Below are 14,396 nucleotides of genomic sequence, written 5' to 3' on the forward strand. Positions count from 1 at the left end.
AAAATGATAATTAGATCTGTATAAAATCCATAAAATGCATGGAAGTCTATGGAGTGTCTCCACAATTGTATAAAAACAAGTGGCTGTTTAGTATTCTTAACAAAAATGAATGTTTTTGAATATAAACCCTTGGACACTGCTTTCACTACAACACAGTAAGGAATTAGGCATCCCACTCACTGACCAGCTGGTATTGGCACCCACACTTTGCTTTAAGAGGCGGTTAGGTGTGGATCTACAGATCATGCTGGTATATATCCAAATCACTGCCAACTATGCATTCCAGCACAGCTTGGATGGATCCAACTCTAAGAGCTCACAAGACATCCAATAATGATGAGAATAGAACATATTGATGGGCATATTAAGAACACTGAATTTGATTATACACCATTTAGGGTAGAGAACATGATATGTGAATATTACTTTAAATTGCTATCAATTCTCAATACAATGGATTTATGATAGATTGTCAACAGTGTCATTGGAATTCTAAAAAATTTTTGAGGCGGATTTTCTTCAAAGTTGCATCACATTTGTGTGGTTTCTTTGTAAAAACCTGTGTCCTATTCACTAACTACACTCAATTTAGTTCAACCAGGTGCTAAGTGCATGATTCAGGAGTCTGGATCAAAGTGGTGGAATGATTCTGTACATTCCCAGTAAAGAAAGTCAGAACTAGAGATGTGCACGAGCAATCGAATATTCGTTCTGCAATAATGATTCAAATAGTAAAAAAACTATTCGAATTTCGCAAAGTATTGCTTTGCTGGCCATATATACAGTGAGATGCATGTGAAATCCTGAACACACAAACTAAAACTGGCAGTTATAACAGAATGCACTGGGTGGCGCTGTTGAGTGTGGACACAAGTTCATCACATTTGTTGAGCAAACGGTTCTGTCTGTACATTCAGATGGACACCAAAAAAATCAGGTTACTGTGAGAAAGCTGGGTTCCTGATTAAATGTACTGGATAAGCGGTGTACACTTTACTCTCATATATGTGCAGCTCGTTAGAAAGCAGCGTCCCCGTAGCAACGTAATCCTTGCGATGCTTCTGTAAACAACAACCATGGCATCTGAGAAAGTCTATGCTAGCTGAGGTAAGGGACATTCCATCATTTAAACTGGTGTGTATAAACGAGTATAGTTTTCGGAGCTCGTGTTCCTCAACAAAAACAAGACATGAGATACAAAATAAACATGATAACTATTATATGCCGAGTGTTTAGCTTACGTTACCTGCGTCAGTCTACTTCATTAGCGCATTTCTTTTTCTTCACTTTGCGTGAGCTTAAATGCTCTCATTCCAATCTTTTTTTTTTCATGCATTGCTTGTTTAAATATACAAAAATAAAAAAAACACAGGACATGATGTAAGCTTGTTTTGATTATAATTAGAAGCTTTTTAATCTTTATGACTAAAAATATATATATTTACAACGTCTCTCTCATTAATTACCTTCATTTAATCAAAGAAAATTTGAATATTCGTTTTTTAAGAGCTTAAATATTCGAATACCATATTATTGATGAATACCCATCCCTAATCAGAACGTGGTATTTTGCTGCATCCGCCACAACCTGGCACTCAGAACCGAGCTGCAAGATGGCAGGAATTGTGGCACGCAAAATGCATTCAGTACTAATTGAGTATGCATTTTTGCCATCTCATTTGCATAATTCCTGTAGTAACTTAGCACTTAAAGCAGACAACATGTTAAAATAAATGTCGCTTTCAGTAGGCACAGTTCATCCATTGTGTATTCCACCTTTTGTGTTTTAAAAAAGGGTATTATGATTTGAAGATTGATTTGAAGACAACCCAAACGGTGCTGCTGTGTAAATAAATATAAAGTATTCTTCGCAAGTGACAGAAGTGTATAGGACATTTTCTTATTTCTTCTTAAATCATAAAAGGTCTGAAACAAAATGTCTGACCTTTCCTCAGTTTCACCAAGATAAGATAAAACTACAACCCTGGTTTGCAGTCACTATTTGGTGTTCATCGTTCTTTAAATATATTTGGTTTGGATAAGTGGGTCGGACGGATAGTGTGGGAGACCTAAAACAGGTTGTCTGGACTTGGATGTGAGTCAAGCAAGCATTCATCTTTCTAGAACCACATGTTCTGTTATCCCACTTAAAAAAACACTAGTGACCTTTAACTCATTTTAGCTGAAACACAGCTCTACAACTGTTCCACAGTTCTGTACTCAAGCTACACATATTGCTTCTACAAAGAGAAAGATAAGTCTTCTAAAGTCTGGCTGCATTCTAAGGTGGACAGAATGTAAGGCTATTTTTCCAAGCGTGTTCTTGATTATGAGTCAGAATTAGGATTGAACTCAAAACACACAAGGAAGTCTTTTGAGGTAACCTCATAAAATCTGTGCAGGTAATCAACTCAACCATGATGGTAACCTTGACCTCAGACATTCAGTACATGTGCAAGTTAAAAGACATTGTGGCAGAAAACTTTACAAATCATAAATAATGTTTTAGTTTAATATGACAATTTTAGCCATCATGGCAACAGTATATCAAGCACATTGTCATTTAGATGTACCCAGTGTTTGCAAGTAACTATAATTTAAAAGAAACCACTGGTAGGCAAGGTGGACATCTGAGATAAATGATGAGATGAGGAGAGATGAGAACATGAAAACAAGAAAATATGCAAGTTTCACAATGTACGGTCACTGGGCACGTGTGAGCATTTTTAAATATTTTCTAACGAGTTCAATGACGAGTGTTACCAAACCACAGCACAATCCTGCCAAGCTCAGATGGTTAAAAACTGGTTATAATGCTTTGTCCACTCCGTTAAAACCACAAACACACACACAAAAAAGAAGCTTTACAGTACACATAACCAAATCTAAAATATGTTGTTTAAATACGTTTGAGAAACCTCGCCAGTTTCCCCCCTCTCTCTCACTAATGGGCACCCAGTGGTGGTTTCTATGGCAACGGCCCTAAACCATGCAATAGCAGATGAAAGCCAATCTGGAAGGCTAAAATTATCTTCAAGCATCCTCCCTGATTACAGAGTGAGCGCCTGACTAGTGAAGTTGCCCGTTCCCTCCAAAAATCCTAATAATTCTAGACAGGTGGTGATGGACATCAGGGAATAAAAAAAATAAATAATAAAAACAAATAAACAAATAAATAAATATAAATATAGAAATATATATATATATAGTATTTATTTTCATGTTCAAATACAGATAATAGAAATAAATCAAAATGACTAATTTTAGCTCAAACACAGCTCTATAACTGCTCCAAAAATCCTCATCTTTCTAGACAGGTTGTGATATTATGTGCAAGCAGCATTTATTTTCAAATACATCATGTTTAAATAAAGATAAAGTAATAGAATAAAATGAACTATAAAATAAAATAAAGAAAATAAAAAATATAATGAATATGTTTAGCCTCACAACTGTGGTCCCTTAAATAAAAACAAATGCATAAAGACAAATTTTACCTATAACATAGCATTTAGTTAATTGTTCTAGACAGGTGGTTATGGATATTTATTTTCAGATAAAATAATATAAACATGGAACTTCAAACAAATTACAATTATTACATCCTCACTTAATAAATGTGGATGGGAAGTGAAAGTAATATTGTAATTTTCAGCTCATTTATAAAAGAGAAATGCTGCATGTAGGAAAATATACAGTGTATATTCAGTGCATCCGGAAAGTATTCACAACTAAGGCTGGGATAAATTATTATTTTTTAAACGATTAATCTAGCGATTTATTTTTCCGATGCATCGAATAATCTAACGATTAATTTTTTTTTCAGTCCGATTCGATTATCGACTTGTGACAACACCGGTAATACCGGTTTCATTGGGGGTGGTGGTGTATAAAATGTAAAAAAAAAAAAAAAAACATTTGCCGGGAGTTTGATTGACTGGCGATCTGATCAATCAATCACAATACGCCATTTTTGTTCGACAAAGTAGTCAGGAGAGAGAAGATTAACGTCGGTGGATTTGAATTTGAATAATGGATTGTAGGCTACTGTACTGACATCTTTCCGTGGTTAAAACAACAGTCCTTCTGATGTAGGCTACATTCATGTTTAGCCTATTTGATGCTATAAATTAACCAAGGAAAAGATGATCGGTTCATGAAGCAGCTTTAACTGAGGCAATCTGTCACGACACATTAAAGAGCCACAAAATAGTAGGCCTAGTTATGGTTTAATTTTCTTTGAATGACCAAATTTGAAAGTTGAGACTTTATTAAATGTTACCTGCTTGGTCCTGTCTGTCAGCGCGTTGTCAGTGTCCTCTATGTATTTTTCACGACATTCATAGCTATAAGCACATTATTAATAGCTATAAGCGAAAACTTTAGGTGTTGACAACGTATTATAGCCTACTCCAACATCGAGTGCAAAGTGGGGAGTTGAAAAAAAAAACTTACGGTGCTCTGTCATCTGCTCCCGGGTGGCGCCTCTTCAGATGCTGGTGCATTGCTGTGCTGCTAGAATGGAAGGCCATCTCCATTTTGCAAAGATGACATATCACGGAATTGTTTCCTTTTAAATTAAAGAATTCCCATACTTTAGAGGAACGAGTGCATGTCGCCTTGCACTTCTGATAGTCTGAGGAGCCACTCGTGTTGCTACTACTCGTCGGCGCCGCCATCTTTGTTTTGGGTCCGACGAATCGACACGCATATTTTGCGTCTACGTATTTTTTGCGTCGACGTCATCGATGACGTCGATGCGTTGTCCCAGCCCTATTCACAACGCTTCACTTTTTCCACATTTTGTTATGTTACAGCCTTATTCCAATTAAATTCATTATTTTCCTCAAAATTCTACAAACAATACCCCATAATGACAACATGAAAGACGTTTGTTTGAAATCTTTGCAAATTTATAAAAAAAAAAAAAAAAAAAAAAAAATCACATGTACATAAGTATTCACAGCCTTCGCCATGACACTCAAAATTGAGCTCAGGGGCATCCTGTTTCCACTGATCATCCTTGAGATGTATCTACAACTTGATTGGAGTCCACCTGTGGTAAATTCAGTTGATTGGACATGATTTGGAAAGGCACACACCTGTCTATGTAAGGTCCCCACAGTTAACAGTGCATGTCAGAGCACAAACCAAGCCATGAAGTCCAAGGAATTATCTGTTGACCTCCGAGACAGGATTGTATCGAGGCACAGATCTGGGGAAGGGTACAGAAAAAGTCTGCAGCATTGAAGGTCCCAATGAGCACAGTGACCTCCATCCGTAAATGGAAGTTTGGAACCACCAGGACTCTTCCTAGAGCTGGCCGCCAGGCCAAACAGAGCGATCGGGGGAGAAGGGCCTTATTCAGGGAGGTGACCAAGAACCTGATGATCACTCTGACAGAGCTCCACCATTTCTCTGTGGAGAGAGGAGAACCTTCCAGAAAAACACCATCTCTGCAGCACTCCACCAATCAGGCCTGTATGGTAGAGTGGCCAGACTGGAAGCCACTCCTCAGTAAAAGCCTGAATGGCAAGCGTCATGTCTTGAGGAAACCAGGCACCACTCATCACCTGGCCAATACCATCCCTACAGTGAAGCAGTGCAGCATCATGCTGTGGGGATGTTTTTCAGCAGCAGGAAATGGGAGACTAGTAAGGATTGAGGGAAATTTGAATGCAGCAATGTACGGAGATGAAAACCTGCTCCAGAGCGCTCTGGACCTCAGACTGGGGTGAAGGTTCATCTTCCAACAGGACAACGACCCTAAGCACACAGCCAAGATAACAAAGGAGTGGCAACGGGACAACTCTATGAATGTCCTTGAGTGGTCCAGCCAGAGCCCAGACTTGAACCCGATTGAAAATCTCTGGAGAGATCTGAAAATGGCTGTGCACCGATGCTCCCCATTAAACCGGATGGAGCTTGAGAGAGATGCTTGTAGCATCATACACAAAAAGACTTTCAGCTGTAATTGGTGCCAAAGATGCTTCAACAAAGTATTGAGCAAAGGCTGTGAATACTTATGCACATGTGATTTTTTTTTTTTTTTTCGTTTGTTATTTTTAATACATTTGCAAAGATTTCAAACAAACTTCTTTCATGTTGTCATTATGGGGTATTGTTTGTAGAATTTTGAGGAAAATAATGAATTTAATCCATTTTGGAATAAGGCTGTAACTAGGGCTGGGCGATAAAACAATATCAATATTTATCTCGATAAATAAAACTCCACAATATCGACGACAAGCTTTTGAGTAATTTTCGATATTTAGCCTGTGTTCTACATCTAGACATGCATGTTGCTAAAAACACACTGGCGCGTGCTGAGCGAATGCTTTCAATTCCTTCCTAGGGAAGCCGAGCATCATGCTTGTGAGGTGGATTGTAAAATGGCAGCAGCGTGGGTAGTATCATTCCTCAGTCACAAGGGCATCTATGCCCCCATACTTGGATATCTGTATGTTAAGAAATATGAAAATAATTTTAATGTAATATATATATTCTGTCATTATGATTAAAAATGAACAGATCATCTTATAACATTCATATCCAACTGCACTCAATTGATAAACTATAAAATATTGTAATTTTTCATAGAAGATCCCTCAGACACCACTGCATTGGTGGTGTCTGGGCCCCCAATGCAGTTTTGTAAAGACTATTTACACTATTTAGGATTTTGTTTTCTCTTCTTTTTTTGGAAATTAAAAAAAAATTTGCAATGTGCAAATGTGATTCAATTCGATATCGAATGATACAAAAAATTATATTGTGATAATATTTTTTGCCATATCGGCCAGCCCTAGCTATAACATAACAAAATTTGGAAAAAGTGAAGCGCTGTGAATACTTTCCTGATGCACTGTAGGTGTGTCCACCTATCGGCCCCAGGACGGTCTCCTGCGTGTTATGTCTTATCGTACGCATAAAATAATACTTTGATTATTTGATTTGAGTTCCATGTTTTATTAAATTTATTTGGGTCCTGTGCCAACCGGACGCAGGTCCATTAACTACAAACTCATCGTTTTCAGATATTAGTAAGTTTTAGTCCCTATAGGTTCTCGGTTTTACCCGTTTAGTCTTATTTGGCTAAGTTCTATCATTGATTCTCAACTCACTGTTAAGCCCCAGTCAATTAAGTTCTGTTTTACAGATAATATGTCCTACTCTTAGTATTCCCATTTAATTCTACTTGGCTAAGTTCTATTATAGGTTCTCAGTTCAGCAGTTTAGCCTTTTACTTAACTAATGGGGTTCTTCTGAAGTAGCTTAGTTAAGCCAACTCTGACCATAGATTTGTAGTTAATACAAAATATACTAAAAATACAGTCCCTCAGAATGAATTAAAAAGGTACCTTTACCAGGTAATAGTAATACATTCAAACAATCCAATTAAAATAATAAATCAAACTCAAAATCATCAATGAATAATATAACTAAAGATGCATTCCATTCAAACATTTACCAAACATAAGAAATTCGAACTGTAAGTACCTGATAGAGAAAAGATACACACTTTGTCTGTGTGGGTCAATCTGGCTGCAGAGAGACCCATTATGAAAAGTGCACACTTTAATGTGTGGGAACGTCTACTACAGAGAAGCATGAACACCCAAACCATAAACAAATGGAATTTTGGGAGAGGTTAGGTTTGGAAGTCCTGGGGTCATACCGCATTAACATACAGGCAGGGATGGGGACAGGCCTCCAGAATTATTAAGCATTTGGCAAAGACCTTATAAATTTGTTACCATTACTTTTATCAACATTGGAAAGGGACCAGTATACCATTCGCACGGAGACATTTGAAATGATACCAAACATCAGATATGATATTTTGTTACATGCAGATCTTAGGTGAGTTTGAAGTGATTCTGAGCCGAAGGGGAAGGAGTAGAGGGGGGCAATATGCCTAAAATGGCCTGAGGTGAGATAGAGGTCAGATGTGAGATTTGTGTTTTATTATCCTTGCTCAGTAGGAAGTGTTACCTCAGGTGAAAATGTTCTTCGGTGTTCTCTTCAACTTGGTTCTCGCAGAGTTCTGTGACTTTTACGACATCTTGATGTCAGCCTTACATAAGTTTACATACACCTAGCCAAATACATTTAAACTTGGTTTTCACAATTCCTGACATCAAATCATAGAAAACCTTCCCTGTCTTAGGTCAGTTAGGATCACTACTTTATTTAAAGAATTAAAGAATAATAGTAGAGAGAATGATTCATTTCAGCTTTTATTTCTTTCATCACATTCCCAGTAAGTCAGATTTTTACATACACTTTGGTAGCATTGCCTTTAAATTGTCTTGGGTAGCCTTACTCAAGCTTCTCACAATAAGTTGCTGGAATTTTGGCCCATTCCTCCAGACAGAACCGGTGTAACTGAGTCAGGTTTGTAGGCCTCCTTGCTCGCACAAGCTTTTCGGATTGAGGTGAGGGCTTTGTGATGGCCACTCCAATACCTTGACTTTGTTGTCCTTAAGCCATTTTGCCACAACTTTGGAGGTATGCTTGTGGTCATTGTCCATTTGGAAAACCCATTTGTGACCAAGCTTTAACTTCCAGGCTGATGTCTTGAGATGCTGCTTCAATATATCCACATAATTTTACTTCCTCATGATGTCATCTATTTTGTGAAGTGCACCAGTCCCTCCTGTAGCAAAGCACCCCCACAACATGATCCTGCTACCCCCATGCTTCATGGTTGGGATGGTGTTCTTCAGCTTGCAAGCCTCATACATTTTTCTACAAACATAACGATGGTCATTATGGCCAAAATCAGAAGATCCAAGACCAGAGGACATTTCTTAAACATGCTGACATTTCTCTTCAAGATCTTTGTCTCCATGTGCACTTGCAAACTGTAAGTCTGGCTTTTGTATGGTGGTTTTGGAGCAGTGGCTTCTTCCTTGCTGAGCAGCCTTTCAGGTTATGTCGATATAGGACTCGTTTTACTGTGGATATAGATACTTGTCTACCTGTTTCCTCCAGCATCTTCACAAGGTCCATTGCTGTTGTTCTGGGATTAATTTGGACTTTTTGCACCAAACTACGTTCATCTCCAGGAAACAGAATGTGTCTCATTCCTGAACAGCATTATGGCTGCGTAGTCCCCTGGTGTATATTCTTGTGTACTAATGTTTGTACAGATGAACATGGTTCCTTCAGGTGTTTGGAAATTGTTCCCAAGGATGATAATATATCCACAGGTACACCCTTCAATTGACTCCAATTAGCCAATCAGAAGCTAATTCCCTAAAGGCTGTAATTGTGATATATTCAATTAAAAGTGAAACAATCTGTCTGTAAACATGCAAAAGTAGATAAATGACTTGCTAACATGAAATCTATGGAGTGATTAAAAATTTAATTTTAATGTCTTCAACCTAAGTGTATGTAAACTTCTGACTTCCAACTGTATATATACACTTTACACACACACACACACACACACACACACACATTTTAGGGCTGGGCGATAAAACATTTTACCCTTCTAAATGTATCTTTATTAATCAGAATGTTACAAGCCTTTAATAATAAAGAAATCGAAAAACTAATTGATTTCTGTTCTAGTTTTGTGAAAATTAATTAGATGTCTGGAATGGATAAGGAAAGACTAAAATTACTAGTTGGTAGACTAGTCTCTCACTTTAATGAAAATATACAAATGTTTTTAAAACGTTTTCTAAATTTTCTCTCGGGACACCCCTGAACCCAAATTCAGATTGCATAATTAATCGTGTTTTAACAGCGATCACGATTTCTGCCTCTCACGGTTAACTAAGCATGACCGTCTGCTATATTAGTGAGTAAGAAATAGCAAGCAGAAATTATAGACAGGTAAAATTGGAAATTGTTGTTCATTTCAATCTCTCATTCACTGTGTCTACAAATGATAGACCAAATCACAAGTTTTTTTGATGTTCATTGTTGTTTTCAGAAGTTTGCCACTCACCAATCACCGTTTCACTTTTGATCACGCTCTGAAATCTGCAGATTTTTACGAGTTTCATTTGTTTTGTATGTGCGCTGCTTTACTCTGCAGTGTATTACTCATGAGGCTCATAATGCTGTGTTTTCAGCGGTCTCAGAGTGCTTCTGTGCTCGATACACACAAATTCCATCTCATGCTCTGATTATGTGTTTAACACAAAACAGCTGTGCTGTAAGTTCGGATCGGTTTGTGTGCGTCACTAAAGTGCGCTGATCGGGTTATATTTAAAGCGCTCCAGATTTGCTTCAATTGCACACATGCGCATTACCATCACTGCCATTAAAACTTTATCTAAAAATTACTCAAGCGAGAAAACTCATATATTGGCAGTAGTTACTATATAATATAATTTATAGTTTTAACACCTTGTTCAACATGAGAGATGCTGATTAATGTATCTTTTATTTATTTTCTTTTAGAATTGATATCCAAGCTTTATTTCATCCTAATCATGCAGCCTTATAATTTTTGTGAATTATAACCATGATTCAAATGGAGCAAAATTATAACATTTCTGAGAATGTTCTGTCTGCAGTATTTTCATAGGCATAATAAAATATCACCATAACTTTTTATTATATAAAGCATTGCTCAATCAGTAAGAGATAAACAACACAATGCATCTAAGCTCTGCAGTCATACAGCCTCTGTTGATGCTCTAGAAACCACTCTTATGCATTTTTTGCTTTCCCTATTAATCCATTCTCTGTCTTCCCTAAACCAGATGCTTTTTGAGCAAAACATCAACTTAATCACAGCGACTTCATCTACACTGTCCGTGTCCATCTCCTGGGACTTAAATTTCCCCTCTTCCTAGAGGCAGAGCCCCGGGCCACTCTGGGCATCAAGACTCATTCATACGGTAGCAGCATAGAGGGGGACACATACGCAGTACAGTCAGTTCATTCATTCTTGCTTGCATTCTGTACTGACAGTCATTTGAAAAACACACACAAACGCTATGGGCAGCACACAGCCTCCCAGACTCATCGCCAGCCAGAACGCACTGTACGACCAGAGATATACCTCTCACAATTGATTATAATGCAACACAAGACATTCAGATAAGCTGAGCAACCTTAAAGACAAACAACTTTATAATGAATGTTACAGACAGCCTTTAAGAGCTCGGTGCAAGTGGATATATGTGAAATCTGGTAATCAAGCAGCAAAGACTAGCAATCATCAATCTGTTTTACCTGTTAGCTGCAGGTCTCCTCTCCAGCCCTGCTAATATGAGAGAGCAGTCAGGCTTTAAGCGAAGGCTGTGAGTGAGGGCGAGTGAGTCATAGAAAGAGAGAGACGGAGAGAGAGAGAGAGAGTGTGAATGTATGAATGAGCTGTCGTAGACGAGCGCAGTAACTGTGAGGCAATGGGGAGGTGTGATTCTGCTCGGTGGATGGTGGACTGACAGGTAGCAAGGTCTAATGCACTAATGTGGGGAGATTCTTGTTTTCTCACTTTGCTAATTTCTATTTTTTTCTACAACTCCAATTCCGAACAATCTGGGACAATATGGAAAATGCTAGTAAAAATAAGGAGTGATTTATAAATTCTATTTACCCAGTGCTATATTAAAAACATCTAGGTTACTGTTGTAACCCTCATTCCCTGATGGAGGGGAACAAGACATTGTGTCGATGTAATGACACTAGGGGTCTCTCTTGAGAGCCTCAGTTGCCTCAGAACTTGAGAAAAGGCCAATGAAAATTTTTCGAACAGAATTTGCATGTCCCTCCCCCAGACATACGGGTACAAATGAGGGTGCAATATGGCTGTTCATTCAGGTTTTGCACTGAGGAGCTGAGAATAAGGTTTGGCCGTTACAGTGGTTGGTACAGTGTTGTGGCAAGAGGGACACAACGTCTCAAATCAAATCACTTTATTGTCACACTACTGTGTACACAAGTGCAACAGTAGGTGAAATTCTTGTGTGCAGTTCCGAATAACATAGCAGTACCAATTACAATAAACAACATATTTACACAACACAATTTACATAACAAATGTACACACACTTACACAACACAATATACAATGTACAGTAAACAATACACACAATATAGAATACACATAAAATAAAAGTAAAAAATAAGGGTAAGGGTATATAAAATATATATAAAATTGTGGAGAATATATTTGACAGTCCAGTGTGTGATACAAGATGATGATTAATAAAGTGCAGTGCTAATTGTTGATCATGAGAGATCAAGTGTTCAAAAGTCTGATTGCTTGGGGGAAGAAGCGGTCATGTAATCAGCTGGTGCGGGTCCTGATGCTGCGATACCGCCTGCCTGATGGTAGCAGTGAGAGTAGCCCATGACTCGGGTGGCTGGAGTCTCTGATGATCCTTCAAGCTTTTTTCACACACACCGCTTGTTATAGATGTCCTGGAGGGAGGGAAGCTCACCTCCGTTGATGTTTCTGGCAGTTCGCACCACCCTTTGCAGGTCTTTGCGGTTGTGGGCGGTGCTATTGCCGTACCAGGCGGTGATGCAGCCAGTCAGGATGCTCTCTACAGTACTGGTATAGAACCGTGTGAGGATGTGCTGGTTCATTCCAAACTTCCTCAGCCGTCTCAGGAAGAAGAGGCGCTGGTGAGCCTTCTTCACAACGGCCTCAGTGTGGACGGACCATGTGAGTTCCTCAGTAATGTGGACACAGAGGAACTTGAAACTGCTGACTCTCCACCAGTGCTCCATTAATGGTGATGGGGCTGTGTTCTCTGTCTTTCCTCCTGAAGTCCACTACAAGCTCCTTGGTCTTACTGACGTTGAGGGAGAGGTTGTGCTCCTGACACCAGTGTGTCAGTGTGTGCACCTCCTCTCTGTAGGCTGTTTCATCATTGTCAGTGATCAGACCTACCACCGTCGTATTGTCATCAAACTTAATGATGGCATTGGAGCTATGTGTTGCCACACAGTCATGTGTGTATAGGGAATACAGGAGTGGGCTGAGAACACAGCCCTGCAGGGCTCCAGTGTTGAGGGTCAGTGATGACGAGGTGTTGCTGCCCATTCTAACCACCTGACGTCTGCCTGACAGGAAATCCAGGATCCAGCTGCACAGAGAGCTGTTTAAGACCAGAGCCCGGAGTTTCTCATCAAGCTTGGAGGGCACTATGGTGTTGAATGCTGAGCTGTAGTCTACAAACAGCATTCTCACATATGAGTTCCTTTTTTCCAGGTGGAAGAGAGCAGTGTGTATTGTAGATGCAATGGCATCATCAGTGGAGTGGTTGTTGCGGTAGGCAAACTGCAATGGGTCCAAAGAGGTGGGCAGAACAGAGCAGATGTTCTCCATCAGGGAACGGGGGTTACAAAAGTAACCTAGACGTTCCCCTTCTGTCACTCACTCAACATTGTGTCGATGTAGTGACACTAGGGGTTCCTATCCAATAAAGCCACGACACTGAACTGTTTTACGTGAACTGCTGATGCAGGTGCAAGCAAGCTGTTGCGTGCCGAAGGAGCAGACAGCATCAGGCTGCACGTAAATTTCCCCAACGCCCCATAAGACGTCATATAGATTGTAGGTTCCCGGCATCCGGGGGGGTTAACAAGCGACGTGAAGAGCCGCTGCCTTTTCTCTCTGTGTTTTCTCTCCATAGAGTGTTAGATGCGGCTGGGGCCATCTAATGCTATCACACGCATTGGGGAAGTTCCCGCAGAGACCACATCCTGAGGGCTGAGGGGGGACGGGGAGTTCCGGTCAAGCCCAACACTCATGGTGGCCTGGGCAAGCATTCCGGACATCTGCGCGTCGGCCTCAGACTGAGCGAGCAGACCCGAAGGTGGCAGCCCAGTCGAGTCCTCAACGTCAGACGCTGCAACACTCTCCGATGCAGCGGCGATTTTCTCATCCAGCTCGGGGGGGTCCGAAGGAGATCATCAGACTGGCCGTGAGGCGAGTCGGTCTTGTATTGGACCCGGACGGAGGCAAACAAGCATGCTGGGGGTGGGTGGTTCGTGGGGATTTATCCAGTGAAACTGCGCCCTCTGCATTCATCGCCAGCCTCAATCCTGTAGGAAGAAGGCGTGGGGGGCAGCTGAAGTGGCTTTCCCTCGGAGGAAGGAAAGCTGCGACCACAACGTTGCAATGGTCATGCTCTCGCAATGAGAACATGAACCATTCATAAACACTGCCTCAGTGTGATCGCAGCCCAGACATGTGAGGCAGTAGTGGAAACGTCAGCTTGCTGAACACACAACTGCTCGGCTCTGAAGGAAAAAAATCTAAATGAACAGCCATAATTGTGCTCTCCTTTGAACCCATATGTCTGGGGAGGGACATGCAAATTCGGTTCACCAATTTATCATTAGCCTTTTCTCAAATTCAGAGGCAACCGAGGCTCTCAAGAGAGACCCCTAGTGTCACTACACAACATCTAGTG

The 14,396-nt window shown here is 40.0% G+C and overlaps 1 protein-coding gene across 1 annotated transcript in view; it reads right to left on the reverse strand.

Moving 5' to 3' along the window:
* The window catches only part of LOC127650120 (transcription factor HIVEP3-like), a 77,413-nt gene that overhangs the window by 22,923 nt on the left and 40,094 nt on the right, over positions 1-14,396 (reverse strand). The gene's annotated exons all lie outside the window — the stretch shown is intronic.

The sequence above is a fragment of the Xyrauchen texanus genome, chromosome 10, assembly GCF_025860055.1.
Source record: "Xyrauchen texanus isolate HMW12.3.18 chromosome 10, RBS_HiC_50CHRs, whole genome shotgun sequence".
NCBI lineage: Eukaryota > Metazoa > Chordata > Actinopteri > Cypriniformes > Catostomidae > Xyrauchen > Xyrauchen texanus.